Source organism: Giraffa tippelskirchi, chromosome 4, assembly GCF_054371585.1.
Source record: "Giraffa tippelskirchi isolate mGirTip1 chromosome 4, T2T-mGirTip1v1.2.pri, whole genome shotgun sequence".
Taxonomy (NCBI): Eukaryota; Metazoa; Chordata; class Mammalia; order Artiodactyla; family Giraffidae; genus Giraffa; species Giraffa tippelskirchi.
This window is the reverse complement of record NC_137278.1, coordinates 175,582,548-175,610,308: the sequence shown is the minus strand read 5'-3', so window position 1 is coordinate 175,610,308 and position 27,761 is coordinate 175,582,548. Positions and strand designations below refer to the sequence as shown.

General features: G+C 38.1%; 1 protein-coding gene and 1 long non-coding RNA gene across 6 annotated transcripts in view; one reads left to right on the top strand and one right to left on the bottom strand.

Annotated features, from left to right (window-relative positions):
* Positions 1-27,761, bottom strand: part of TMTC1 (transmembrane O-mannosyltransferase targeting cadherins 1) — a 297,505-nt gene that overhangs the window by 188,615 nt on the left and 81,129 nt on the right. The gene's annotated exons all lie outside the window — the stretch shown is intronic.
* The window catches only part of LOC145546030 (uncharacterized), a 1,126,586-nt gene continuing 1,116,374 nt past the window's right edge, over positions 17,550-27,761 (top strand). Inside the window, exon 1 of the long non-coding RNA XR_014082434.1 lies at positions 17,550-17,620. This is a non-coding gene — a long non-coding RNA (uncharacterized LOC145546030). The remainder of the gene's footprint in view (positions 17,621-27,761) is intronic.

Sequence of the window (27,761 nt, the reverse complement as noted above, 5' to 3'; positions counted from 1 at the left end):
GACAGCTTCATTGTCCTAATGACTTCCAGAACAACTTGTTAAATCTCATGTTTCTATTTTCTTTGCAGCCAATTTCATTTTCTCACTGCCATACTATCACAGCATTGCTATATTTCTAGTCATAAAACCATGTGCAAAATAACTTAATGTTCAATAAAAAAAATAGAGCTTTCTGTCTTAGCTAAGTTTTCAGGCAGATTTAGCAGTTTTGCACAGTAGGCATTCAATTCATCAAAATGAAATATTTAGAATCCTAATTATATAATACTCCCTTTACAAACCATACTGATAGACATCAGGGCCCAATTTGAGACTGTTATTTTAACAAATGCATTTTTTTTTCTGTCCTAAATTAAGTTTAAGCCCAGCTATAAGTCTTCTGAAAATTGTCCAGCCTGACATTTCGCAATCCAAGAGATTTCCATACATAAGCTGGATTGTCATCAAGCGTGACCAGCCAGTCCAGTCTTCCAAGTACTGAACAGCTTGCTGGGACATGGGATATTCAGGGTTCAACATGGAAATGTCCTGTGAAAGCAGGAGTAGAAGGCCACTCCATATGCTATTGTCTAGCAGGCTGTTAGAGTACAATAGAATAAAATGTTAAGGAGTAACCAAACCACAAATTCTGCAAAATTAAAAGGAAAAAAATTAGCTTTTTTTTTTCCTTGCTCTAGACACACACACTGAAACACACACACTGTCTTAATCCATGACTTGCTATTCCTTATGAGTAAGAGTTTATTCAAAAACAAGTGTTTCTCTGGTGGAAGATATCTACTAATTGGTTGAACTGTTAATTCTGAAAACATGAGAACTAGAGTTTTCTCACCCACATTTTCTAGCTGTCAGATAAATCTTTTCTACTTGGATAAGCCAACATAAGTTATTTTTTATAGTATCATTTTGTTAAAACAACAAAAAGGAGAGGAGGACAGAAAGAAACAAGAGTTTAGCAATCACCAAAATTGTACAGAGTCCCCTATGTGTACAGTCAATGGAATTGTAACGACTGTAATTACTGGACTATATAAAGCTGCCAAACTGATTGTAGTAGAGGTTAATGTATTAAAACTAAATTCAAATCAAGGTTACACCAGAAGTCAAAAGGAATTTGACAATCTTGATTTTAAAATACCCCATATCTCTGTGTGTGTTCAGTTGCTCAGTTGTGTCTGACTCTTTGTGGCCCCATGGATTGTATCCCGCCAGGTTCCTCTGTCCATGGAATTTTCCAGGCAAGAATACTGGAGTGGGTTGCCATTTCCTATTCCAGAGAATCTTCCCGACCAAGGGATCGAACATGGGTCTCTTGACGTCTCCTGCACTGGCAGGTGGATTCCCATATCTATAAATGGTACTTAAAATGATCAATCTTAGCTGTAAACAAAATCAAACCCTCTAACAAAACTAGAGTTCCAAATCCTCATAACTTGCAATTTTGATACATTTATTTATATTCTGCTCTAGGTAAATATCGTATGTTCATCCTTATTTTTAAATATTGCTAAAATTTACTTTGAAAGCTTATGAAAGTTTTCCTATCTTATATGATTCTCTTTTATTGTCTTTTCTTTATATGCAAGGATTAATGACTTCCATATAAATTATCCAAAATCATTCTCACTCTTTAAACATTAAAGCTTCAATATCCTGGGCCCTACTATTATTGTTGTTATTTAGTCATTAAATTGTGTCCAACTGTTTACATCCCCATGGACTATAGCCCACCAGGCTGTCTGTCCATGGGATTTCCCAGACAAGAATACTGGAGTGGGTTGCCATTTCCTTCTCTAGGGGATCTTCCTGTTATAAGGATCAAACCCTTTCTCCAGCATTGGCAGGCAGATTCTTTAACACCGAGCCACCAGGGAAGCCCCCCTACTACTATAAACACAAGTTAATAAAGATAAAAGCAGACTTTCCCACTGTTTGTTGATCCACTCATGTAGAAGAACCACTTAATAAAAGTTAAGCAAATACTTTAGACCGACAAAAACAACAGACATTCATCATGAGCAAAAGAAACTCCGGAAGAATCTATTTTGATATGTCCTCTGTTCAAGTAGGAAAACTGATCCCAGTCATAGTCAGTTGGCAATCAATTTTCAGGGGTCTTATCTGCACTCTGCCTTCAAAGAAAGGCCAGCTTCAGGGGTGACAGACTAGGCAGAGACTTTTCAAGATGTGAGGAGGTGGACTTCCCTGGTGGAGCAGTGGATAAGAGTCCGCCTGCTAATGCAGGGGACACAGATTCGATCCCTGGTCTGGGAGGATTCCACGTGCCGTGCAGCAACTAGGCCTGCATGCCACAACTATGAATCCTGTATGCTGAAACTACTGAAGCCTGTGTGCCCTAGATCCTATGCTCTGCAACAAGAGAAACCACTACAATGAGAAGCCAGTGTACCACAACGAAGGTAAGCCCCCATTCGCCACGACTAGAGAAAGCCCACTCAAAGCAATGAAGACCAATGCAGCCAAAAATTAATTAATTAATTTAAAAAAATTTTAAAAGATGTGAGGAGGTGGCAGCCAGTGCTAATTCTATAAGACAGGTGATTAAGAATCATGCTTGATCAAAGTTCTCTAATTAGCACTTTATGAGAAACTAATAGAAGGTGGTACCCAGAGGTGGCCAAATGAAGCATTTCCTGGACTTGATGGAAGGTGACCTGAACCTGGGCCCCAGCAGCATGGACAGCTGGTGAATCAAAAACTCCTGTCAGAGCTGCCTGGCAAGCCTCTGTGTATGAAAAAGAAAAGCATCTTGTTCTCATGTAATATGATTTGGTTGAAGTAATACGATTTACACGAGGCCCTCAAGATGAGACACACACAGAGGTCCAAATCTGGTCTCTCTGTGGAAATACGAGGTACAAACTGGGACCCATATTCATCTGTCTAAAATCCTTTACTACTCTCAGCCCTTAGAATTTGCCAGTGGACTTCCCTGGTGGCTCAGATGGTAAAGTGTCTGCCTACAATGTGGGAGATCTGGGTTCAATCCCTGGGTTGGGAAGATCTCCTGGAGAAGGAAATGGCAACCCATTCCAGTATTCTTGCCTGGAAAATCCCATGGACGGAGGAACCTGGTAGGCTACAGTCAGTGGGGTTGCAGAGTCGGACACAACTGAGCAACTTCACCCTTCCAGAAAACAGCATGAACATATTAAGATGTGCTTAGTTGCTCAGTCACGTCCTGCTCTTTGCGAAGCTTTGGACCATAGCCTGTCAGGCTTCTTTGTCCATGGGATTTCCCAAGCAAGAATACAGGAATGGGTTGCCATTTCCTTCTCCAGGGATCTTCCCGACCCAGGGATGGAACTACTGTCTTCGATGTCTCCTACATTACAGGCAGATTCTTTACCCACTGAGCCATCAGGGAAGCCTAAATGGCCTCCATCCAGTTTTATTATGTTCTTCTTTCTTAGCTAGGCATTCTAATGGATTTCAGGATTGAGGTTAATGCAAATAAAAGTAAAATCAAACTTGCAGCATAAATAACCCTTTTCTTGCATGTCTGCTTTGTTTCCTGTATTTTCATTGTTTTTTTTTTTTTTTTTTGTATTTACCACATCTGAACAGTACTAATGAGCCTACCCACTAATACACACTGACCCTGTAGCTATCCCCATAAATATGTGCCATAAAATACGCACAGGACCACAAGTAGTGCAAATAAGGTATGTAAGTTAATCCATATTGGATGAGCTGTTTCCACAACTAGATAATTTAATTTTTCATTTTCCAAAGACAACTATTTCCATCATTACACTTTCAAATGTAATAAACCAATATTTTAGCAACACTCAGAAACATTAACCAAACAATGTCCTCTGTTGGTTAAGTGTTAGTCGCTCAGTCGTGCCTGACTCTTTGTGACCCCATGGACTGAAGCCCACCAGGCTCCTCTGTCCATAAGATTTTCCAGGCAAGGATACTGGAGTGGGTTGCCATTTCCTTCTCCAGGGGATCTTCCCAACCCAGGGATCAAACCCAGGTCTCCTGCACTGCAGGCAGATTGGTTATGTACACACAAAGCAGAGATGAACAAAAATTGCTTCTGAGCAACCAAAACCAAGGTTTCCAATATTTCAGTTTTCATTCCTAAAGCAAAATCAAGCCACACAGAAGTGCTGCTGCAGACAAGTATGCTGTGGCAGTGACTGGTTTGCTGGTCCTCAAACTGTTTTTTTCTTTTTCCTGAGAACATAACTTCTCTATTTCACTTCCAGTTAGAAATGATGACGTGATTAAGCTCTAGCCACAGAAAGGTGACTGGAAGTGACAGGCACTGTTCCCAGGCCTGGTCCTTATAATCTTCCTATAAAATCTAAATACTCATGCACTTTGCTCTTCCTGCGGATGAAGACAAGCATGGTGACCTAAAGCTATTGCTAAGAGCCATATTTCACTTCCAGTTAGAAATGATGACGTGATTAAGCTCTAGCCACAGAAAGGTGACTGGAAGTGACAGGCACTGTTCCCAGGCCTGGTCCTTATAATCTTCCTATAAAATCTAAATACTCATGCACTTTGCTCTTCCTGCGGATGAAGACAAGCATGGTGACCTAAAGCTATTGCTAAGAGCCACAGATGGAAGAAACCTTGTTTCTTCCTAAAGCAGAGTATGGAGGTGAGCTGCTCACCAATAGCAACAGTTATTTCAGGCTTGATGAAAACAAGAAATAAATTTCTGTATCATGTGAGCCACTGTTATCTTAACTCATACAGACGCCGACAGTAGTGAAAAGCATCATCTTCTCACAAGCAAACAGAGATCTACAGATTCATCTTTTGGAAACAAATCTGAGACACTCTGAGAAATTTACACTAGTGTCTCTTTTATTATAAATGCTAAATTTTAAAAGAGCAGAATACCATGTTGTCTTGGATACTATGAGACAGACAAAATCATGGATTTCTCATGCAAGAGATTACTTATATAACCCTGAGCACTTTTTTTTCTGAATAGCAATTGGCATCATGCATCAAAACCTAAAACATTTCCTCAACCTTTAGTAATCACACTCAAATCAGAGGTACACAGAAAGAATTATTAGTAAAAACCTGGAAACAACCTATATATAAGGGAATGCTTAAATAAATTTTAGCATAACCATGTAAGGGAATAATACCATTAAATTATTTAAAATTACATTTAGAAGAATATTTAAAGACATGTGTAAACACTCATTATATATCTTTATATAAAAATAAAAGAACATGACCAAAAATAAAAGAACAAGCAGCATTATACAATATGAATTCAGTTGTTAAAATGTCAAAAGACTGGTAAGCTGTTACAGACTGCATGCTTATAATCCCCAAAATTCATATTGAAACCCTAATCTCCAGTGTGGTGGTATTTGGAAAAGAAGACTTTGGGAGGTAACTAGGTCATGACAGTGCAGCCTTCATGATGGAATTAATGCCCTTATAAGAAAGGACATGAGAAAGCTTCTCTCTTTGCTTTTTGTCTTGTAAGGATACAATACAAAGATGACCATGTGCAAATGAGTAAGAGCCCTCACCAAGAACTGAATCTGCCAGCACTTTGATCTTGGATTTCCCAGCCTCCAGAACTGTAAGAAATAAATGTCTATAGCTTAAGCCACCTAGCCTATGATAACTGTTATGGTTGTATTGTTCAGTCATGTTGCAAAGTCATGTTGGACTCTTTTGCAACCCTGTGGACTGTAGCCTGCCAGGCTCCTCCGTCCATAGGATTTTCCAGGCAAAAATTCTGAGCAGGTTGCCGTTCCTTTCTCCAGGGGATGTTCCTGACCCAGGGATCAAACCTGCATCTCCTGCATTGGCAGGCAGATTCTTTACCATTGAGCCACCCAGGAAGCCTGATTAAGGCAGTAGCAAAACATTAATAGAGGCTATCCTTAAATATGATATTATGCATCTTTTAATTTCTTCTCCATAATTTTCTGCAGTTCAAAACTTTTCAACAGTTAATAAAAAATATTTTACAATCAGAGCAAAGTCAGTGAATTCTATTATAAACAAAGTGTTTTTAAAAGCAAGTTAAAAATATGAAAAGATAGAATTTTCAAAAGTAGGTATGAGAATTAAAGGCTAAAGAGCAGACAAAAGTGAAATCCTTTGGGCTACATCAGTAATTCTTAAGGAGCTATTACAGTATAATAAATGTTCAACAACCAAAGTTCATAGTGATGCCCCTAACCTAGTGCTATGGAGTTATCTCTAGGATATATTATTCAGTGAGAAAAAAAGTATAAAATATGCTACCATTTATTTAAGATGGGAAGAAAGATATTTATTTTGAACTAGAGCAAAAGCAAACTGAAAAGAGAAGGAAAAGGAGATGAAGGAGGAAAAGAGAAGAAAGAGTTAACTACAGATGGAGGGAGGCAATGGGGTAGAGAGCATTGGACAGATCTCCTTGAGTAGACACTGCCTTGTAGATTCAGAAACAGTGTTTACATGATTATAAGACAAAATAAAAGGTAAGAAAAAAACAAACCCTAAAAATCAAATTTGAAATCATTTGAAATCATTGGAAAAGACCCTGATGCTGGGAAAGATTGAGGGCAGGAGGAGAAGGGGACGACAGAGGATGAGATGGTTGGATGCATCACCGACTCAATGGACATGAATTTGGGTAAACTCCGGGAGTTGGTGATGGACAGAGAGGCCTGGTGTGCTGCTGTTCATGGGGTCGCAAAGAGTTGGACACGACTGAGCAACTGAACTGAACTGAAAAATCAAAAACAGCATGAAACAAACGAGCTATAACTATACAAAAGGAACTATATCAAGTGAGTCTAAAGCAGCAATTTTACTGTATATATCTCATGCATGCAAACTCAGTTGCTTTGGTTGTATCTGACTCTTTGCAACCCTATGGACTGTAGCCCACCAGGCTCCTCTGTCCATGGGATTCTGCAGCCAAGAATACTGGAATGGGTTGCCATGCCCTCCTCCAGGAGATCTTCTCAACCTAGAGATCAAACTCTTGTCTCTTATGTCTCCTGCATTGGCAGGTGGATTCTTTACCACCAGTGCCACCTGGGAAGCCCACATATCTCATACATATACTTGAAAAACAAAAAGAATTATTAAAAACTCATAAACTACTTTTAATAATCATATTGTCCTTGGTAATGTTGGTTTTGTTGTTTTGAGACTGTCATGTGAATAATGTGGGGCAAAACAAATATTAATACATACTTATGCTATGTCCTTAGGAACTACGGGCTTCCCTGGTGGCTCAGAAGGTAAAGCGTCTGCCCGCAATGCGGGAAACCCGAGTTCAATGCCTGGGTCAGGAAGAGCTCCTGGAGGAAATGGCAACCCACTCCAGTACTCTTTCCTGGAAAATCCCATGGACAGAGAAGCTTGGTAGGCTTCATGGGGTCGCAAAGAGTCGGACACGACTGAACAACTTCACTTTAGGAACTACAATTTTCAGTGGCAGGAAGGGAGACAGAGATGTACCATGGATGAGGTGAGGTCAAAATCCTTGTAGTTCTAAATGTGAATCAAAAGTATCAGGATGAACTCATTATCTAGTTTTATATTTTAAAGATAATTGATTTCACAGAACTTGCCACTGGGAAGTCCTAGAAACAGTAATTATTCAGTAGCAACGAGCTCTGCAAAAGCCCTAATTTTGGTCCTAAACATCACTTCCATCTTAGAAGAACCAAAAGCACTTGGAGGAATGACTAGTGTAGAAAATGGATAAGATAAACAGGGAATGTCTGGAACATCAGGGAAGACAACTGAGGCCACATCAAAAGGACAGAGGAACCAACCTGAAGCAAGCTTCCACTGACCACAGATGGACATTAGAACATCAAAGATGATGCTCAAACAACAAACTCTAGTAAGTCCATAGGTCCATACTGTGTAATATTACACAGCAATAAAAAGGAACAAACTACTGATATACACACCAACTTGGATGGATCTCAAAGACATTATGCTAAAAAAAAAAAAAATCGTAAAAGGCCACATGCTACACAATTTCGCAGTATAGTGTTCCTAAAATGGCAATATTATAGAGATGATAAATACAGCAGTGATTGCCACGGCTTGGGGTTGGTGGCAGGGTAGAAGGTATGTACAACTACAAGAGACAGCATAATAGACATCTTTGTATTGTAATGATAATTGAGTACCTTGATTGTATGGTGCTTATATGAATCTACAGACACAATAAAATGACTTAGAACTATATACATGTTGCATCAATGTCAATCCTAGATTTAATATTGTACTTTAGTTATTTACCGGAGAAGGCAATGGCACCCCACTCCAGTACTCTTGGCTGGAAAATCCCATGGACAGAAGAGCCTGGTAGGCTGCAGTTCATGGGGTCTCGAAGAGTTGGACATGACTGAGCGACTTCACTTTCACTTTTCACTTTCATGCATTGGAGAAGGAAATGGCAACCCATTCTAGTGTTCTTGCCTGGAGAATCCCAGGGATGGGAGAGCCTGGTGGGCTGCCATCTATGGGGTCCCACAGAGTCGGACATGACTGAAGCGACTTAGCAGCAGTAGCAACAGTTATTTACAGTGTAATCTTTGGGGGTAACTGGGTGAAAGGTGAAAGGTACCTCTCTGTACTATCTTTGGATCTTCCTGTTAATCTTATATGTATTTTAAAATAAAAAAATTTTTTTTTTAAATATCAAGTTAATCTAATTCTAAACTCCATGTCTGTTTCCCTGTGTCATGCTGCCTCACTGAAGAGCATTAAGCTCAAAGTATGACAGGTGGTGTTCTTCCCTGGTGGCTCAGACAAAGGAGCAGGAGTCTGCTGCAATGCGGGAGACATGGGTTCAATCCCTGGGTGGGGAAGATCCCCTGGAGAAGGAAATGGCAACCCACTCCAGTATTCTGGCCTGGAAAATCGCATGGACAGGAGAGCCTGGCAGGCTACAGTCCATGGGGTCCCAAAAAGTCGGACACGACTGAGCAACTTCACTCACTCACTCATGATGAGTGTTAAAAATCATAGATTCAGCATCTGTAGTTAACTTATTTTGAGAAGCTTAGTACAAGATGGATTTGGTTACTGTTGTCAGCAAATGAATCTTTGGAACTCCTGGCTTCCTTCCCTTAATATATCAGATTTGGGATTCAACTGCCCAGATGGTTTACAACTGAAATCAGTGGAAACTTTGACTTCCAAGAAGCAAAGTCAAAATTATTTATATCACTCTCCCCAAAAGTATTCAGAAACTCAATGTAAGACCTGCAAAAATAAAAGAGAGAAGATGTGTAAAATTAAGATAAGTATGGTTATTCTAAACCAGAAGAAGTAATTTAAAGAAAACCTTCAAACATTTGAACTTAAATCATACTCAGAAAAACTCCACATAAACCTCAACAGCTAAACATGTCCATATATATATATACATATATAAATATATATATATGTATATATCATCTCTCATACCAGGATGTTACTGAAGAGTGCCACTGAATGTACTGTACAATCATCTCTTTTAGATAATTTAAGCTCATGGAAAGCAGAAAGTCTAATAAAAGATGAGAAATAAAAATAATTTAACATACCTGAAAAAAGCAAAGCTTGCAAATAACCTCTCCTCATTATTAAAAAACTGCAATGCTTTCACTAACAGGGTAGCTAGTTGGTTATTAAGCTGAAAATAATTTATTTCTTATCACTTTAAATAGAAAAAATACAGTATTGGTGTGATAGAATGGTTAAACAAAGAAACATCCAGTCAGTTTTTCATTTTTATTCTTTTTCTGAGTAAAATATGGGATTTCCAGAACAGTCTTATTGCTCTTGACTAGTTAGAGAAAAAGAAGGCTAAAAAGAAAATCTGAACCTCAAATGTTTGTAAATTGTTAAAAGTTTGAGCGAAACTAATATTAAAAAATTTCAGCCATATTTTCTCATATTAGATATATACAAGCTCATTAGAATGTATATTCAATACATCACATCTAAACATTATAACAAAAAAAAGATGGCCTTGTCTTTCTTTTTAACCCTACATTAGTCCTAAATTGCTCTGAACAAATTCATATCTATTTACTTTCTAATGTTAAGAAATATCAGACTAGGGTCATTGAGAAATGTTTCATTTGTTTAATTATTTTATGACCCTTTTTCTCGCTCTGCTAAAGATACGCTGCTCAGACCTTGGTATGAATGGCATTTAAGATCTCTGGTTCTAGAGACAGATAGACCTGTATTCAAATACTGACTCTGCTATTTCCTAGCTCTAAACTGAACTTGTGAGGATTAAGAAAGAAAATACAGTGAGAACACTTAGCACAAGGCATGCCACACACACACACACACACACACACACACGGGGTAGGGGGATCATCATCACTTTCTAATACTGTTATTGCAAATGACAGGTTATAGTGAACACAGAGAATTTTCCAACTCAATAGTTACATAGGAAATGTGTTAACAAGTCCCTTGTTTTGTTCAGATACATCATGCTATTTTAATAAAATTCCAGAATCTTTTTTTTCCTTTCTATTATAAACAGTACTTTCCATTGCCATTTGAAGAAACTACTCTTTAAAAAGAGTAACTGGGCATAGGATGAAAAGATCATCTCTTCGCAATATACACTTTTATCTTTAAACTAAAATGTACTCGCAGATACTATGAGTGAAACAGTTCAACTCAAGGAAAAGATTTTCAGTGATATTTTTGAGAGTATCATTCAACAACATCAAAATAAATCAACTAGGGCTATTCTGTTGGCACTGAGATTCAGAAAACCAATTCCCAGGCACGGTACAAAACAGTCTCTATTCTAGAATTTAAAATTGCCCTATTGATTTTTATGTAATTTTTCCTGTGCTTCTCTATTCAAATGCAATGGGTATCCATTATTTCCAAATTTACTTTAGAAAGAAAAACTTTCCAGGAAGACACAATATTAAAACAATGCAATACATGAAGATCTTTATGCTTAAAGACTCATTTCTGCTTTGCCACCTAAATTAAAACTTGTTTTTATAAAAAAAATAAAAGGAACAAAATTTCATTCTATACACCTATGGTTCTCAAAAAACTTTCACAAACCTGACCACTAATTTTTAGAAGTGCAAATTACTGTTTTAAGGCCCATTATTTCCTATTGGAAACAAAACTGTCAACAAAAAGACAAATAAGTCTTGTAGGCAATGTACAAATAATACTACTGAGAAACTTGGTAAATGAGAATAATTATTTATTGAAAATGGTTTTTAAGGGTTATTCTGTATATGCTGACAACATTGACGGGGAATCCCAATTCCAAGGTTAAAATCTAGCAAATTCAAACTTTCTAAATCAGTTCCCTCCTTTATAAACAAAGCAGTACAGCTTCAGTGGGTCACAAAGAGTTGGACACAACTGAGCAACTAACTCTTTCACTTTACAGCACCTACAGAAAGTGAACAAACAATTCTTTCACCCCATGTTTATTATGATCTAAAACTGTAGACTATGTTATATAGTAGGACTGTTTTTTTTTTAAAAAAAAAAAAGGTTCACTTTACTCAGCTCCCAAAACTCCATTATTATCCATTGACCAATCCACAGCTACTGAATTTTACTAAACACCATCTGCCATCCGCTCAAGTCACTCAGCTAAAACTTCTACTAAAGTCCCTAAACAATCTAACCGTCTAACCCAGGGGTCCCCAACCTCCAGGCCATACACCGGTACTGTTTCGTGGCCTGTTAGGAACTAGGCCTCTATACAGGAGGTGAGCAGAGGTTGAGCAGGTTTTCAGCTGCTCCCTATTGCTCACATTACACCCCATCCCCCATGCTCTTCCCCATTGATGGAAAATTGTCTTCCATGAAGCAGGTCCCTCATGTCAAAAAGGCTGGAGACTGCTGGGCTAACCCACATGGACATCCTGCCTATATATGACAGTATTCATCAATCTTTCTTAGAAATCTCTACACCCTTGGGTTCCCCCTAAACATTTCTCCATTTCTCCTGAAACTCTTCTGCAGCTTTTCTTCTGCCCGCCCCTAATAATGCCACTCCCAGATTTCTTTCACTACCGTATTTCATTCTCAAATTAATAAACATGATCACTAAATAATTTCATTCAGTTTCACAACTTTAGATTTCACAGACATGCCAATGTCTCCCAACAGTGGTTGATCAGTATACTGCTCTGGTGGGGAAGTGAGGAGAAGGGGGACAGAAAGACTTGATTTGTATCATTTGCTGATTTACATGGTGTAAACACCGCCTCCATGACTTTAGTTCAAGCCGTCCACATGATGGCATTAAAACGGAGTTGCGAAGAAATGTACAAACTGGGCTCGCTGAATTAGCAGGACACTCCCTTCTCTGTTGAGCTTCCCTGGTGGCTCAGATGGTAAAGAATCTGCCTGCAATGCAAGAGACCTGGGTTCTATCCCTGGGTGGGGAAGATCCCCTGGAGAAGGGAATGGCAATCCACTCCAGTACTCTTGTCTGGAAAATCCTATGGACAGAGGGGACTGGGGGGGCTACAGTCCATGGAGTCACACAGAGTCGGAGAGGACTGAGCGACTGGCAATTCCACTTCCTTCTCTTCTCTTGCACACATCTGCTCTCCAACTGAAACCTTCTGCCAGGCACCATCCCTGAGCTTTGGTTTCACACATTGAACCATCTCTCCCTGGAATATGATTTTCACAATATCAACTTGAGAAAGACTAGGACCTGGGACCCTTTGCTGCAGTCCTTGAAGCTTGAAAAGCATCTCCTTGAGCAACAAAATACAACAACACTATTCATGAATGTGCTGTTGGGGCAAATTATGAACAACAAGATACAAAAAGACAAAAAAAACCCAACTTCCACTTCTAAGATGGTTGTTGTTCAGTCGCTCAGTCATGTCCAACTCTTTGCGACCCCATGGACTATACAATCCATGGAATTCTCCAGGCCAGAATACTGGAGTGGGTAGCCTTTCCCTTTTCCAGGGGATTTTCCCAACCCAGGGATCGAACCCAGGTCTCCCACATTGCAGGTGGATTCTCTATTAGCTGAGCCATCAGGGAAGCCCTTAGACTATCAGAGTGGGCCCCACAACCTAGCAGTCAATGAACAGAGACCTTGGGAATTCCCTGGGGGTCCAGTGGTGAGGACTCCACACTTCCACCACAGCAGGCAGAGATTCCATCTCATCCTGGAGCTAAGATCCTGCGAGCCACACAGTATGACCAAAGAAGAAGAAGAAAAACAGAGAACTTCAAAAAACTTGGCAGAACAAAGAGAATTAGACAACTTTGTGGCACCATCATACCAACCCTCCAGTGCCTACTTCTAGACGTCATTTAAATGTAAGAAAAATAAGCTACTATCTTGTTTAATCCACAGCACGTGTGTGTGTTTAATATATGCAGTTGAACTTCTACCAAAAATACCCTTTCCCTAGTGAAATATATACAATGTGACTGGACCCTGGACCCTGAATTTCTTCTTTCTGTTATCTAACTGTGGCAACTTTCACAACATACATGATTAAGAAAACTCAGGCACAGAGATTTTTAATACTTCCCTGAATATTGGAAACATAAATGTATAATGAAACACTGGATGTTTTAAAATTAAGTGATAATTATCTTCCAAGATTGTTATGATGAATAAATGAGTAAATGTTCCCCTTTCTGTCTGCTCTGAAGTCAGTCATTCACCAACAGCTTGCTCAGTTATCAAGGAAATGGTATGACCTTGCTTGAACCTTCACATCCCTACCTCACAGTAACAACTGTTTTCTTGAAAATGTTGTTGACTATGATAGGATCGATCAATGCATATTTAACCAAGGTCTTTACCTGAACAAGACTGCATCTCCCAACAGCCACTCACATATATCAATGGTGGCCCTGCTTGATAATCTAAAAGATAACAGATATAACAGATGGAATGAATGCATGTCTTTTGAAACCAATCCCTCCCATAAAGACAATAATGTGTCTATCATCACAATGCATATTGACTCATCTTATAGCCTCTTAGAGAATTTTCTAGTAATAGGGATAAAAAGATCCTGGAACTAAATTCTAAAGACAGTAATAGACTCAGGAAGTAACTGCTAAAATCAGTACATACGTCGTTTGAATTATATTGCTCTTTTTATGAGACGAGATGGAAGGAAAACATGTGTTCATATCTCAAAACAGGCTGAACCAAGCACCAGGAAATATATGAGATAAGAATCTCAATTTATTTATAATCTCAATTACTTAAGGAATATTGCTTTCACATTTTATATAGGAGGTGTGACAATAATGAGATAAGTTTTTTAATTTGGTTCATAAACTGGCACTGATGGAAAGTTCAAAATAAGACAGAGGAATTGCAAAATGGATGAAACAGGTTTAAAGCCAAGAATCATTTATTTGAAAATATATGACACTCATTTATATATGTACGCTCTGGTCTATTAAAACCATATATAATGAACTGTGAAGATCAAGTACTGCTAATTTGGTGACAAAATTAAATACTGAAGAATATGTGCATTTTCCTGCTATTCTTTGAGTGTTTTAAGGAAGTCGTTCAAATGTGAATATACATTTTATTCAACTACATTTTGGAAAAATCTTTATACTACCCTTTGAGACCAGGATTAAACAGTTGGCTAAAATGAAAATGCTAAGTTTTGGATTACTCATTCACCATGACTTTTGAACTGGCCATCACTTGAAGCTAAAACTGAAGAAACTATTCTCAATCAATAAAGTATTTGTATTCACAGAGGAGTTTCTGTTATGTGTTAACACCTCCTGAGCCTAAAAGTAAAAATAAACCCCATGCGCCTCAAATCACGTACTTGCATCTTTGATGAAGGCAGTAGAGGCAGAGAAAAGAGCAAGAGTAAGTGGGCTGCCCAGATGCATGTGTGTTAGTGGAAAGAAAGGACATGAAATTCGAGATTATTCAGGCTTGACACTACGAAGCTCAGCTGGACACCAACGACCATAGAAGGCCTAAGACTGTGTCCAAAAGTGACAGGTCACTAGAGGGAAAGTCGTAAGAGAAGAAGGCCTTAATACATCAAGGAAAGAAGCTATGAATAAATGAGAATGCTCTTTTTGCAAAACTAGACAAGTGTAATGGATAATAACTCAAAAGTACGCTTAGTTTCTGAACACATTTTGATCTAAATTAATGACACTGACTTTACCCTAGACAGAGAATGTTCAAACTGTTACCAATGGTTCTAATATGCTCACATGTTTTTTATCTTCACTGATACCATTATAATACGACTTGGTGTTCCAAACAACATTTTTTTTTAATTTTTAATATACTTTTCCTTCTCTTCTCCTTTTCCATAATCATATCTACTTTATTATCATTTCTTCTCTCACCATCTCTCTTATTTCATTTTTTCTCCTCAATTTCTCTTATACCTTTTCTTATTGTGTGTTCTATGGCATTCTTGGTTTAAAAAAAATACAAAACTGAGTCTTAAAGACCAATGACAAAGGTTAAGAGCCAAAGTTCACCTGAATAGCCTTAGAGGAACAGTCAACATCATTAGTCATTAGTCAAAATGAGATATCACTTCATAGCCACTGGGATGACCATAATCAAAAAGACAGACAATACAAGTATCACTGAAGATGTAGAGTAACTGAAATCTTACATTACTAGTGAGAAATGTAAACTGGCACAGTCAGTTTGTAAACAGATTTGCAAAAATGAAAACATGAACTTACTATATAACCCAGCCATTTCCCTTCTAGATATTTATCTACTGCTCCAAAAAATAAAAACATATGTCCACACAAATATTTGTATGCAAATGTATATAGCAGTATTATTCATAACGACCCAAAAGGAAGCCATCCAAATATTCACTGCTTGGTGAATGGACAAACAAGATATTTATAAACAAAATGCAACTGAATACTATTCAACAATAAAAACTAAGGAAATAATGAAATATGCTATAACATGGAAAAACCTCAAAAATATTATCTAAGTTAAAGACGTCTGATACAAAGGAAAATTATTTTATTATTATATTAATATAAATGTCTAGAAAAGATAAATCCACAAAGACAGAAAGCAGATGAGTGGCTGCCTGGGGCTGGAACTTGACTGACTGCAAATAAACACAAGAGGTCTTTCTGGGGAGGTGGGAACGTCCTAAAACTAGACCATAGTAATGTCTGCACAACTCAATAAATTTATTTAAAAGATTGTAACTGTATGCTTATAGTAGGTGAATTTTACAGTGTGTAAATTATGCCTCAATAAAGCTTTAAAAATACTCTAAATCAATTTTTATATAGTGGTGATAAATACTACTATGACAGGTATCTATTCAGTGAATTACATTGTAAAATTAGAGATATATTTGAAAAAAATACATGAAAAAAAAAATCTGACCACCTGAGTTGAAAAAGGTGTTAAAATGCCCAGGCAGATTCATAGCACATTGGATGTTACACTTTAGTTCTCCTAGTATTTATGGGGCAGATTGAAATATCCCCTTCAGGTGGGATACATACCCCAGTTTATAAGTTCATCAAATTCAAAGCTCTAGGTTATTTATGTAATAACATAAACATTTTTCATATTATTAAAGTATATTATGAATAGCTTATTTTATAAAAAATACTTTCATTTTAAAATCAAGCATTGCTTGCCACTGACCTAAATTCAGCATTTTTCAGAAAAATGGCTGTATTCTTTCCATGCTCCCATGTGTATCTTTCTACCTTTATGATAAACCTTTTCACATCGTGCTGTAATGGTCCATTCCATATCTGACTCACTAATCTTGTATAAGTTTCTTGCAGGAGAGACAGCGTTTTCAATGGATTGTGTCACAACTAATAACACATCATTGCTACTCAATGAATCTTGGTTAATCCTTTATGTATTAGTTTCCTGTAGCTGCGACAACAAATAACCACAAATCTGCTGGCTTAAAACCACAGAAATTTATTCGCCCACATTTATGGGGACCAGAAGTCTGAATTCAGGGTGTTGGCAAGGCCAATCTCCCTCTGAAGGTTCTGGAGGAGAATTCTTCATGTGTCTTCAGCTTCCAGATGCTGTCAACATTCCTTGTCTTCTTTGGCTTTCAACCACATCACTCCAAGCTCTGCCACTCCAATCTCACAGGACCGTCTCCTCTTCGGTCTCTTATGAGAATGCTTATCATGGGATTTGGGGCCCACCTGGATAATCTGGGATGACCTCATCTGAAGATTATTAGATTTGCAAGGACCCGTTTCATGAATGGGCTTCCCTGGTGGCTCTGACAGTAAAGAATCTGCCTGCAGTGTAGAAGACATGGGTCCGATCCCTGGGTCAGGAAGATCCCCTGGAGAAGGAAGAATACTTCAATATTCTTGCCTGGAGAATTCCATGGATAGAGCAGCCTGGCAGACTACAGTCCATGGGGTCACAAAAGAGTTGGACACAACTGAGCGACACTTTTCAGAGTCCCATTCACAGGTTCCAGGGATTTGAATGAGGATGTATTCTCCAGGAAAGCCACAATCTACTCATTATACTACATAATCTAAAGATTAACTTAAAAGTCTTTTTTTTTTAATTTTCCTTTTTTTTTTTTTTTTTTTTATTTTAGTTGGGGGCTAATTACTTTACAATATTGTAGTAGTTTTTGCCATACATTGAAATGAATCAGCCATGGGTTTACATGTGTAAAAGTCTTTTAAAGAACTTGACAACACCCACATTAAACAAAGTAGTTTTATCACCTTACTGATTAAGTTTTGACTGGAAAATAGTTTCTTTTTTTTTTTTTTCACCTATGTCTTCAACCTAAATCCTGGTAGTAGATTTTATGATGACATTGACTTTGGCCTAGACGGAAAATATGAAGTGAGCTTTTCCATGACTGAAACAAATATAATTCACTGAAGCATGAGCCAGATATTCTCCCATGCTTTTAGTTCTTTTCAAATTTTTCCTTTTTATTGATAGTAGTTATTTTCTGTGGTTCTTATAACTTTCTAATGGTGTTTTTCCAAAGAGGCATATTTGAATACATCTTGGACTCAAATAAAATATTTTAATTAACTGTGGGGCAATATAAAAAGAAATTTTGCTCTTTATTTTGACATTTTATCACAGCTTTCAGGATCAGAAGCACTGTTATCTCAGTCTTTTATATATGTATTAGTTTGTGTTTGGGGAAAGGATGGGCCCAGTCACATACATCTAGATCTGAGTCACTGCAGTTTACATGAGCACAGAGTTCTACCACTTTAATGGGGATGAAGGGAGAGAACAAAAGAATAACATTATTAAATGTTTTAAAAATGAGCCAACAGCTTTTCATTAATAAACCTAACTTTTGGATGTGTCTAGAAGTCAAAAACAGTCAACCTTGACTACCCCACATTTAAACAAGGAATCTTGCCAATACTGTAATGCATTTCTACAGTTTTTCATCTAAATTTTTATTTTTTAATTTAATTTTATTATTATTTTTTTGATCGTGCTGCAAGACTTGCAGGATCTTAGTTCCAGGACTAGGGGTGGAACCTGTTCCCCCTGTAGTGGAAGCACAGAGTCCTAACTCCTGGACCACCAGCGAATTCCCCATCTAAACTTTTAAAAATCCTGAGAAACTCAAAAGAAAATCAAAAAAATCTTTTGGTCTGTAAAGAGGCAACCTCTACCACCAATGTTTTTCTCTTTTCTCCCAATCACACCACCAAATTCACCATTATTTGCAGATAATCTTGAAGCCTTTCATAATACACATTTCCAAGGAAACTACAGATAAAGTCATGGATCTTAAATTTCTTTTAGAGCTTCTGCCTCACTTTTGTTCCAAAGATAGCAGGTGACCGCCTCCTAATTTGCATGATTCAAACACTATAACATACATTAAGATGAAAGATTTAAATAAACTTAAAAATTACTATTAAAACATTTTTGTCAATTTACTTTTCTTATTTAAAAAGATAAAAACTTACTCTATTTTATCAATCTATACCTTTAATTTTTAAAGTTTATAAATATATATGCTAATATTTCCTTAGGATCATTAACATGCTAGATTAGATGCTTAAGTTCTGCTGGGGTTGGGTAGGATGAGGTACAGAAAGGAAACAAACAAACAAAAAACCCTTAACACATGGAAAAGGTATTTTGTGCAAATTAACATTATTTATTTTTAAATGTTTAAATTTTTAATTTCCTTGTTTCTAATTTGCACTTGAAGAACTTTATAAAAGAGCTTTATAAATAACTGACACATAAGAAGTATTACTCTTTTTAAAGAAAAACAAAATGAAAGGATGTAAAAGGGTTTCTGAAAACCATAAAGGTCTACAGAAGTACACTGAAAGTTTGCTTAGATATCGCACACAGGCACTAGGAAAGCTAGAACTAGAAGTTTTATGCAAGCAGACTTCATAGCTTTGTTTACCAATTTATTCCCAGAACCACGAGCAATGCCTGACCAGTGCTAGGTTCTCACCACGCATTTGTCAAATGAACAAAGGAAGAAAAGAAAGAATCCAAGAGCACAGGCATGGAGCACTCAGTCTGAGTACTGGTTCCACTGTCCACTGCACACTAACTGAGTTTCACTTCTTCCCTCATCACTTTGTACTCTGCATAGCCTCTGCCTGAATAAATTCTTTACCTTTTTGTGAGCACGTACATCTTGCCTCCCTGGATTCTACTGTAAGCCTGTTTGCAATCCCAGTGTCTACCACAGCACCCTCTCACATCTCAGACAGTATCCAAGGATGATGACAATGTGGGAGGACTGGAAAACTTTCTCTGTGTTTAAGGGGTGCAGTGTCTATACAACCACCTTTACAGGTAAGCTAGCATATGTGTCCCACCATCTCTCTGCTAGAGATGCTTACAAATAATGTCCTCTTTCGTCTCATGTTTTTAAATTGTAGAAGAACTTTAGAACATCAGGGAGAATTGCTGTTCCAATGTCTCCTCTGACAGATACCCCCTCATCCCATAAACACACTTTTACTGTAGCACCTACACTCTTGCCTAAAACATAGATCTCTGGCATTAATCACCACCATATTATCAAATTCAAATCAGCATCCCACAGTCTTGCCCAAGTATGGACAGACCCTTACTATCATGAAAATCTGAATGATCTCTGTTACTCATCCTTGGAGCCCTGACAAGTCTCTATAAGATCAAGAGGGAAACTGGGAAAGAAGGGGTTAAAAATCTCATTCCCTGGGACCACCCTCTACTCTCCAGCTGTGAACCATCAGGCTTGTCTGCATTCCTGCTAGGAAACTCCTGCGGCTTTATTAGGATGAATGGGAAACAGAATTTTGACTTTTTGATAGGTAGGGTTACAAATCTACCGTGAAGACTGCCAGGAGTTCAGAGTTTATCTGAACAAGTTGGATCTTTAATTCTGGACCCCACAAGATGCTCTGCTTAGGAATGTCATATTGTGCTCCAAGGCAGAAATGGGAGGAGATGGAGAAACTAGGTTTGTGACTAAGGAAATACTTTCTTTAAATGGAATTATATAAAAGGACAGGTAACAGTTGTGCAAAGCAAGTTCCCTAAATATTCAAGCTGTGTCAATCTGGAAGTATTTGTTCATACACAATTCTGCCTTTTTCAATGGTTAGTCATGATTTTATGATTTTCTCTGAGTTTTGTATCTAATCTTTAAATAAAAAATTCATTCTTTGACATGAAAATGTGTAATACAGCTCACGGAAAATAGAAAAAGTGAAAGCAACTTAATTGGAATTTTTCAAAGGAGGACATACCAAGAACCTGGACTCGACTATAGATTAATCAATAAACTTTCCAATCTCTACTCCATGAGACAGAATCCTTCTATTTTACTAATATACAGTTTTTCTAATATGGGAATTGCTTGTGCACCTTCTTTTTTTCCTTTTGATTTCTAAGACTTCATCATATGATGGCAGCAATATCCAGAACATAGCACAATGCATTCCGTGAAATCCACAACAACAAACATACCCAGCAGTGAAAGACTGTGGCCCTTTTTTAAATTAAAAAATAAACCAACAGTATGAACCAATAGCCAGAGATCTGGATGTACAACATGAACCTGTGGGAAGAGAAACAAAATCAGGAAAACTGCCTCTCAAAAGCATGAAAGTATCATCTGAGGTCCTCAGGCAATCAGTGTTTTCCTCAAATGTAGCAACCAAGAAAATCCTCTTTCAAAAGGGAAGAATTTTCTCTTAATCGATTAAGCCCAGAAGAAGTTTGTCACTATCAGGAGAATATTCTTTTTAAAAAGTAATTATTTCCCTGGAAATGTCTATGATTGGTTTAAGAATTCTTATAGCATTTTTTGTTGTTGGCAGCATCCAATTCAGCCTGCAAAATATAGTAAACTTTTCTCCTTACTGATTTAAAATAGTTTGATAAAGAATTTGGTTTGTCAAAAGCATCACTGATATGGATTAGATTTTGCTCGACCCCAAGCTGCATTTTTTTGCCAACAAAACCCACAAGGAAGCCATGAGAGCTGTACAATCATCAGAACTTATTCTGCTGAGAAGGACTAGAAATTGCCCAGTCCAGCCCCCTTGTTTGATGCTCCTGGATTTCAGTTTTAGAGGTTACCTTTAGCAGATCTTCTTTTTAAACTTTCATGTCTTAGTTCTTCATAAACTTATACAACCTCTTTGAAACCCTTTTATATTTCCTGCCTCCACTGGGGAACACTAAATCTGCAGTCACGATTACTTTTTTCCAAGATTCTTGGCTTTACTTAGGTTGAATTGTTATAATAATTGGTACCTGATTATCAACTAAAAATGATAATTTTATAGATTTCATTGATCTCAGTTAAAGCCATTTTATATTGAAAATTAATTTTTCGTTTTCATAACCAGTTAACGGTTATATATAACCAACTATAATATCATGACAGTTGATGAGAAAATATTTCTATGTTTTATTAAAATATATCAATTATTTTAATTAAAAATATAACAGCAGGGACTTCCCTGGTGGTCTAGCAGTTGAGAATCTGTCTTGCAATGTAGGGGGCATGGGTTCAAACCCTGGTCAGGGAACTAAGATACCACATCCCTTGGAGCAACTAAACCCATGTGCCTCAACTACTGAGCCTGTATGCCACAACTAGAGAGTCCATGCACCACGACAGACATCCTGCATGCCGCAACTAAGACCCAAAGCAGCTAAATAAATAAAAATAAATATTGTTTTAAAAAATACAATAGAAAGTAATGCCAAGTACAGCTTTGTAGCATCAGAAACTAAAGTGGCTTAATTTCAAACCATGCAACCAGAAGGACTAATATAAACAAGCGAATAAATGAATTGATGATGGAAAGTCAAAATGAAAAGGAATGAATCTCAGGGGTGTAGCCGACAAAATCATTTCACAAGGAAATTGCCTACCTGGTGACTTCAACACTCTAGTTCTTAGAGATGCTGCAACTTTGGAGGTTGGGGGAGAGATGGCAGTAATTACCATAACGAAAATCCACAATCAAATCCAAATTCAAAGAGATCTCAAATAGACAAGAATGAGGCTAAATCTAAAATGCTGAAATTTAACAGGACAATTTTTTTAGTATCCAAATTTAAGACTTTATAATTTTATAGGTAATGGGCAGAAGTGAAGGAAAATGAAGCTTAACAGGAATGTAAGATCTTGAGGGGATGGTGTTGCTGATAGTACATTTACTGTAATCTTCAAATGACCTGTGTGTCTGGCACCAGGACTTAACGTAGACCACAAAGAACAGCAGAATATAATACCCCAAAATATGCCATTTGGCATAAGAATTATTTTGAGTTGAAGGCAACTGAGAAGCAGCAGATGCAAGCAAAGTTCCCTGCTCTCCTTCTATCTGCCTAAAAGTAGGATATAAATTTTCAAAGTATGCTTCCTCTCCTCTCCAGGACAAAAGGTCATCACTGGAGACAACTTCAGACCTTTACCAACCTGGAGACAGCACCGGAGGAAACTACATAACAAACTTCACTAATTAGCTTTCTCCCACCATTAGTTTTCTCCAGTATATTCACCTTCTTATAGTTTGTTGCCCTTGGAATCCTGAAACTACTTTCCTTCATTCTATCATTTCTCTGTGAACTTACTGCTCTCTGTTGAAGATGCTATATAAGCCACAGTTCTAAGCAACTGCTTTGAATTACTCAGTTTTCCCTGGGTATCTTCCATAAATACGTGAGGTATATGTGTTAATAAACTTCCATTTGCTTTTCTCTTATTAACCTATCTGGTACTGTAGGGTCTCATTCAAGAACTCAGAAAAGTAGAAGGAACATTATTTTTCCTCCAATATAGCTGCATGAACAGAATCCTAGTCCATAAGGAAGAAAAGGCAAGTTCTATTCCTTTTGGAGAAGAATTCAACTCTAGTCATTTCACCTCTTAGAGATGTTCATTAATTACAGCATATCTAAGGAAGAGCAACCAGAATAATAAGAACTGGCATATGAAGAAAACTGGTTTGTGGGATATGGCATATGCAATATGGAAAACCAGTATATGAAGAAATGCTAAAGGATGTGAAGGTGTTTCTCCTTCAGGAAAAAAATGATTTAGGAGGAGAAAATGTTGCCTGAAAATATGTGCAGAACTGTTGGTAGAAGAAGGGTCAAATTTTCCTCATCCCAGAGGAATGGGCAGCCTCAGGAAATAGTGAGGCCAGGGTTGCTCAGAGTTCAGAGTAGAGGCCAAACACAGATGAAGAGGGTCCTATGGGAGGGGTTGACTCTATGATCAACCACCAAGGTCTCTTCAAACCCTGAGGGTCTACAGTTGGTGCACTGACCAAACTCAGGGAACTCTTCTCTGGCTATTGGTTGCTAGATCCAGCCCGTCCTAGAGAAACCTCAGCATGTGCAGGCTGGTTCCAAAGAATCATAATCATGTACAGGTTGATCCCAAAGAATCATCATCATGTGATCTACTTTTTGCATTACTGAAATTCTAATACTGAAGATGCGTCTGCTTCTGGCCGGAAAAAAGGCATCATATAAACTATAAAATGCTATAAAAAGGAGCACTGTGATTCTCATTACTATTTCTCTCTTTTTTAGTTTTCAGAGGCTCCCCTGGAGCCCAGGATATGTTTCTTACAATTCTCCCTAAATGTCCCAGAAATTCAAGCAATCTATCAAGGATGTTGACTCAAAGGGAGGCAGAGAATTTTGTCACCCCCACATTAAGTCAGCATGTGGTATCCAAACAATGCCACCAGAATTCACAGAAAGCTTCATAGAGAGGGTGAAATCTGACCTGGGACCTGCAGAAAGAAAAAGGTCACGGTGAAGGGAGACATGCATTTCCCTAAGGGAAGCCAGGGACATTAAAGGCAGAGACAAGAACAAAACTAACACACTCCACTTTGTGGTTCCCTACATGTTGAGATCTAAAGGAACTGCATTTTCCTTCTGCCCAACTGTTCCACACTCATCTTCTGTCTGCTCTAAAGGAATGAAAAGAAAATTGTATCTCGGCTCATGAATGAGCCACAATGCCAGTGAGGTAGTGCTCTTAGTGCCATGATGGAGTTTGAGGTAATTACTTCCACATTTTGGCTTCTTCACTGAAATGTGGGAACGTGAAGGGGGTGATTCTGGAAGTATTTTAACAGGCTTCGGAGCAAATGTTTTCATCTGAAAACACCCACTCCAAGAATCTTACACCACACAGAGACGGACATCCACGAAAATAATTTTCACACTGTATGGCGAGAATCAGTTCACTGTCAATTCTGTTAGCTCTGTAGATGACATTCCATTTGGTGTTTTTGGTAAACTTTCATTTCTATATATTTAGTTATATACATAAATAGAAATTTTGTTGATGATGTTGCCTGTGTGTTTATGTCCAAAAAAACACTGGGCGGGAGGAAGGGAACAGTGGAGACAGAGGTTGAAAACAGCTGCTCAGATACCTGTTCAGATATTTGGCTCACTCAAGTAACACAAAGATGTCTTCATTCAACATACCCTGCCCCAGACCTTTCTATGTGCCAGGCAGTGTGCCCAGCACTGTGGGGCACACCAAAGCAGAAAGCAGACACAGGCCTTGACCTCTGGGAGCTTTCAGTTTCCTGAAGTAGACGTCACACAAATACACAATCAAGGACTGTGTTAAGAGCTGAAACGGAAGGATACAGGATTGCATAATGACTGTATAACAAGGTGACCTGATTTACTTTAAGGGGACATAGCCTTTGTTCTCGTACACTGCCTGTACGTTAAGGATTTAATAAATAAGTCGATGAATGAGTATAGTTAAGGGATGAATAATTAAAGATCAGAAAGGTAACAACAACTTAATATACTTTATTTACTAAATAAATATATATGAAAGGCGCAGATAAAATCCAATTAAAATGGACACTGAAAATCATAGGAACAAATAATTTGGTTGGAAGTTACTTCAGAGACCACCTGAAAACACCAAAAGTGGTTACTAACCATCAGGCCCCTCTGACAATCTGAAAACAAGCCAAAGCTTCATAGAGCTGCAGTGGCACACTCCAAGCTGTGGGACCCCGTTAAGGACTCTTAATTTAATGATATTTTACCCGTAATCCCACTCAGGACAGGACCACATTGTACACTTCCAAGCAGACTCCAGTGGACCCAGACTGGCAGGTCCTTTGGAAAACTTGGGTCAGTAGAATACATTCTAAAGACAAGATACTTTCCATGTTAGAGCGCGCACACACACACACACACACACACACACCCTAGACCAAACCAAACATACACCTAGTGTCTATGTAAAAGATTTTACATTCAATACCTGGTGTGTCAGGAAATTAATTTAGGCAGGAGAGTGAAATAGAAAAAAAGGAAGTAAAGATAAAATATTTCCACATTAGACACAGTAAGGAAGGACAACTCACTTCCATGTTCTACTTTTTAAAGTACATTCAAAAGAAAAACTGTGAATGAAATATCTCAAGACTTTCAAAAGAGAGAAAAAAGTGGAAGAGAAATCAGAGAAACTCTGTACCTCCTGGAGCCTGCCTATCTTTCTCTGCCCTTCTCTCCTCTGCGGGAATTAAATGCCAGACAAACGGAGCCAGTCACAACAGGAACATATTGTGCCAGATTACACACATGCCTTCTAAAAAGTGTTTAAAAATTTTACAATACCTTTATAGTCACATGTTTTAAAAAGTGCTTCTACAAGTTTGTCTTGTTCTTTCCTGCACACTCACCTGTGAGGCGGGCTTCTCGAAGTTTCTGCTATAGTCTAATGACACAGTGGAGACAGCACCCTGAAAAGCCAGAAGTGCGATCCAATGGCAGAAGGGGAGTCACCCTGTCATCACAGAGACAACTACACGTGAGGGCAAAATACCCTGAAACACTGTTGAGAGGAGCTGACTAAGGGATAGGATCAGCCAGGGCTCTCCTGCACCCCATCACTGAAACATGTTTCTCTCCACCTCTGCTCAAACAGAATTTGTCTATTTCTGTTTTCTCACTTGTTTCCCTCATTTCTACTGAACAACATTCCTGAATCAAGCAGCTGCCACACTGCTAGCTGGCTTCCGGACCTAGCTACTCCAAACACAGCCCGCACCCCGTGGCCGGGGTCTGCAGAGAATCTGTAGGCCTGTTAGGACACAGCTGATGCCTTGTAAGCCATTTGGCTGCTCCTGCTCCTGCTGCATGCCAATTAGTCTGCAGTCTACTTTCTCTGCACCCATCGGAACCGCACTCCTATCACAGGGATGTCTCAGGAACCCCATAACTGAGACACCAAATGAAGCTAAAGCCCAGTGTTTGTCATCAACCTGGACCTCAAATGGCCTTGGCACAACACACCTGAACTCTTAAAATTTCATTCTTACAGGAGAAAATGTAAAAGTTAGATATTTTACAAGGTCAGAAGGAGACATATTTTACACAGGAGCTAGTTTTATGTGATGATCTATAAAGGAACACTATATAGGATTATTAACGGGTTTCCATGAGTTCCCATGCATTAGCACTGTGCTTTCCTTTCCTCTGAAATATGTCACTACTATCTACATTATCCTCTATGTTCTTAATACCAAAAGTTATGGACATTGAACTGGAACACTGGTATCACCAGTTTAACTCAAGCTATTAACTGCACATGGCAGCTTATTTTTAACATTGCTATAGTGAAGTGAGGAGGACTGAGAAGGACTGAAGCAACAGAGAGTCAGGGATTGAGGCTTGAGGGCAGGACCTTAAAAAGCTGCTGGCATTCTGCAAGCACTTGGCAAATGTTTCTGGAGCCACTTTGCAAAGCAGCCCTGTTTTAGTCTGTGCCCTAGTATCTGGGAGGCTTTTCATGGGAGGTCACTATGTCTAGCAGAACATGGACTTCTCAAACAAATACCATCTGGAAGAGAATCCCCCAACTGACCAGCCTGACCATCTCAGAGCAGACTCATCATCTCACATCAGGCAGCACCATTGCCAACACTACTGTGGGGCATGCAAATCACTCTTATGTAAAGACACTCACTAAACACTCAGGTATTCAAACAGGTGAGCATCTCAAAAAAAGTTTAATCCTCACATGTGCTGCTGTCTTAATTAGAATTATTTTTTCCCAACCTATCACCTCCTTTTTATTAAAGTAGCAATTATCAAACAATTTCTTATCTGAAGACACCTTTCGTTCAATAAGTACTGAAGAAACCAAAAAATTTTTACATTTTATATCTAAGAAGAAAAAAATTAACTTTTAATCCTCAGCAATAATAAGTCCATTGCCTATTAAGATATTTTAGTTTAAAAA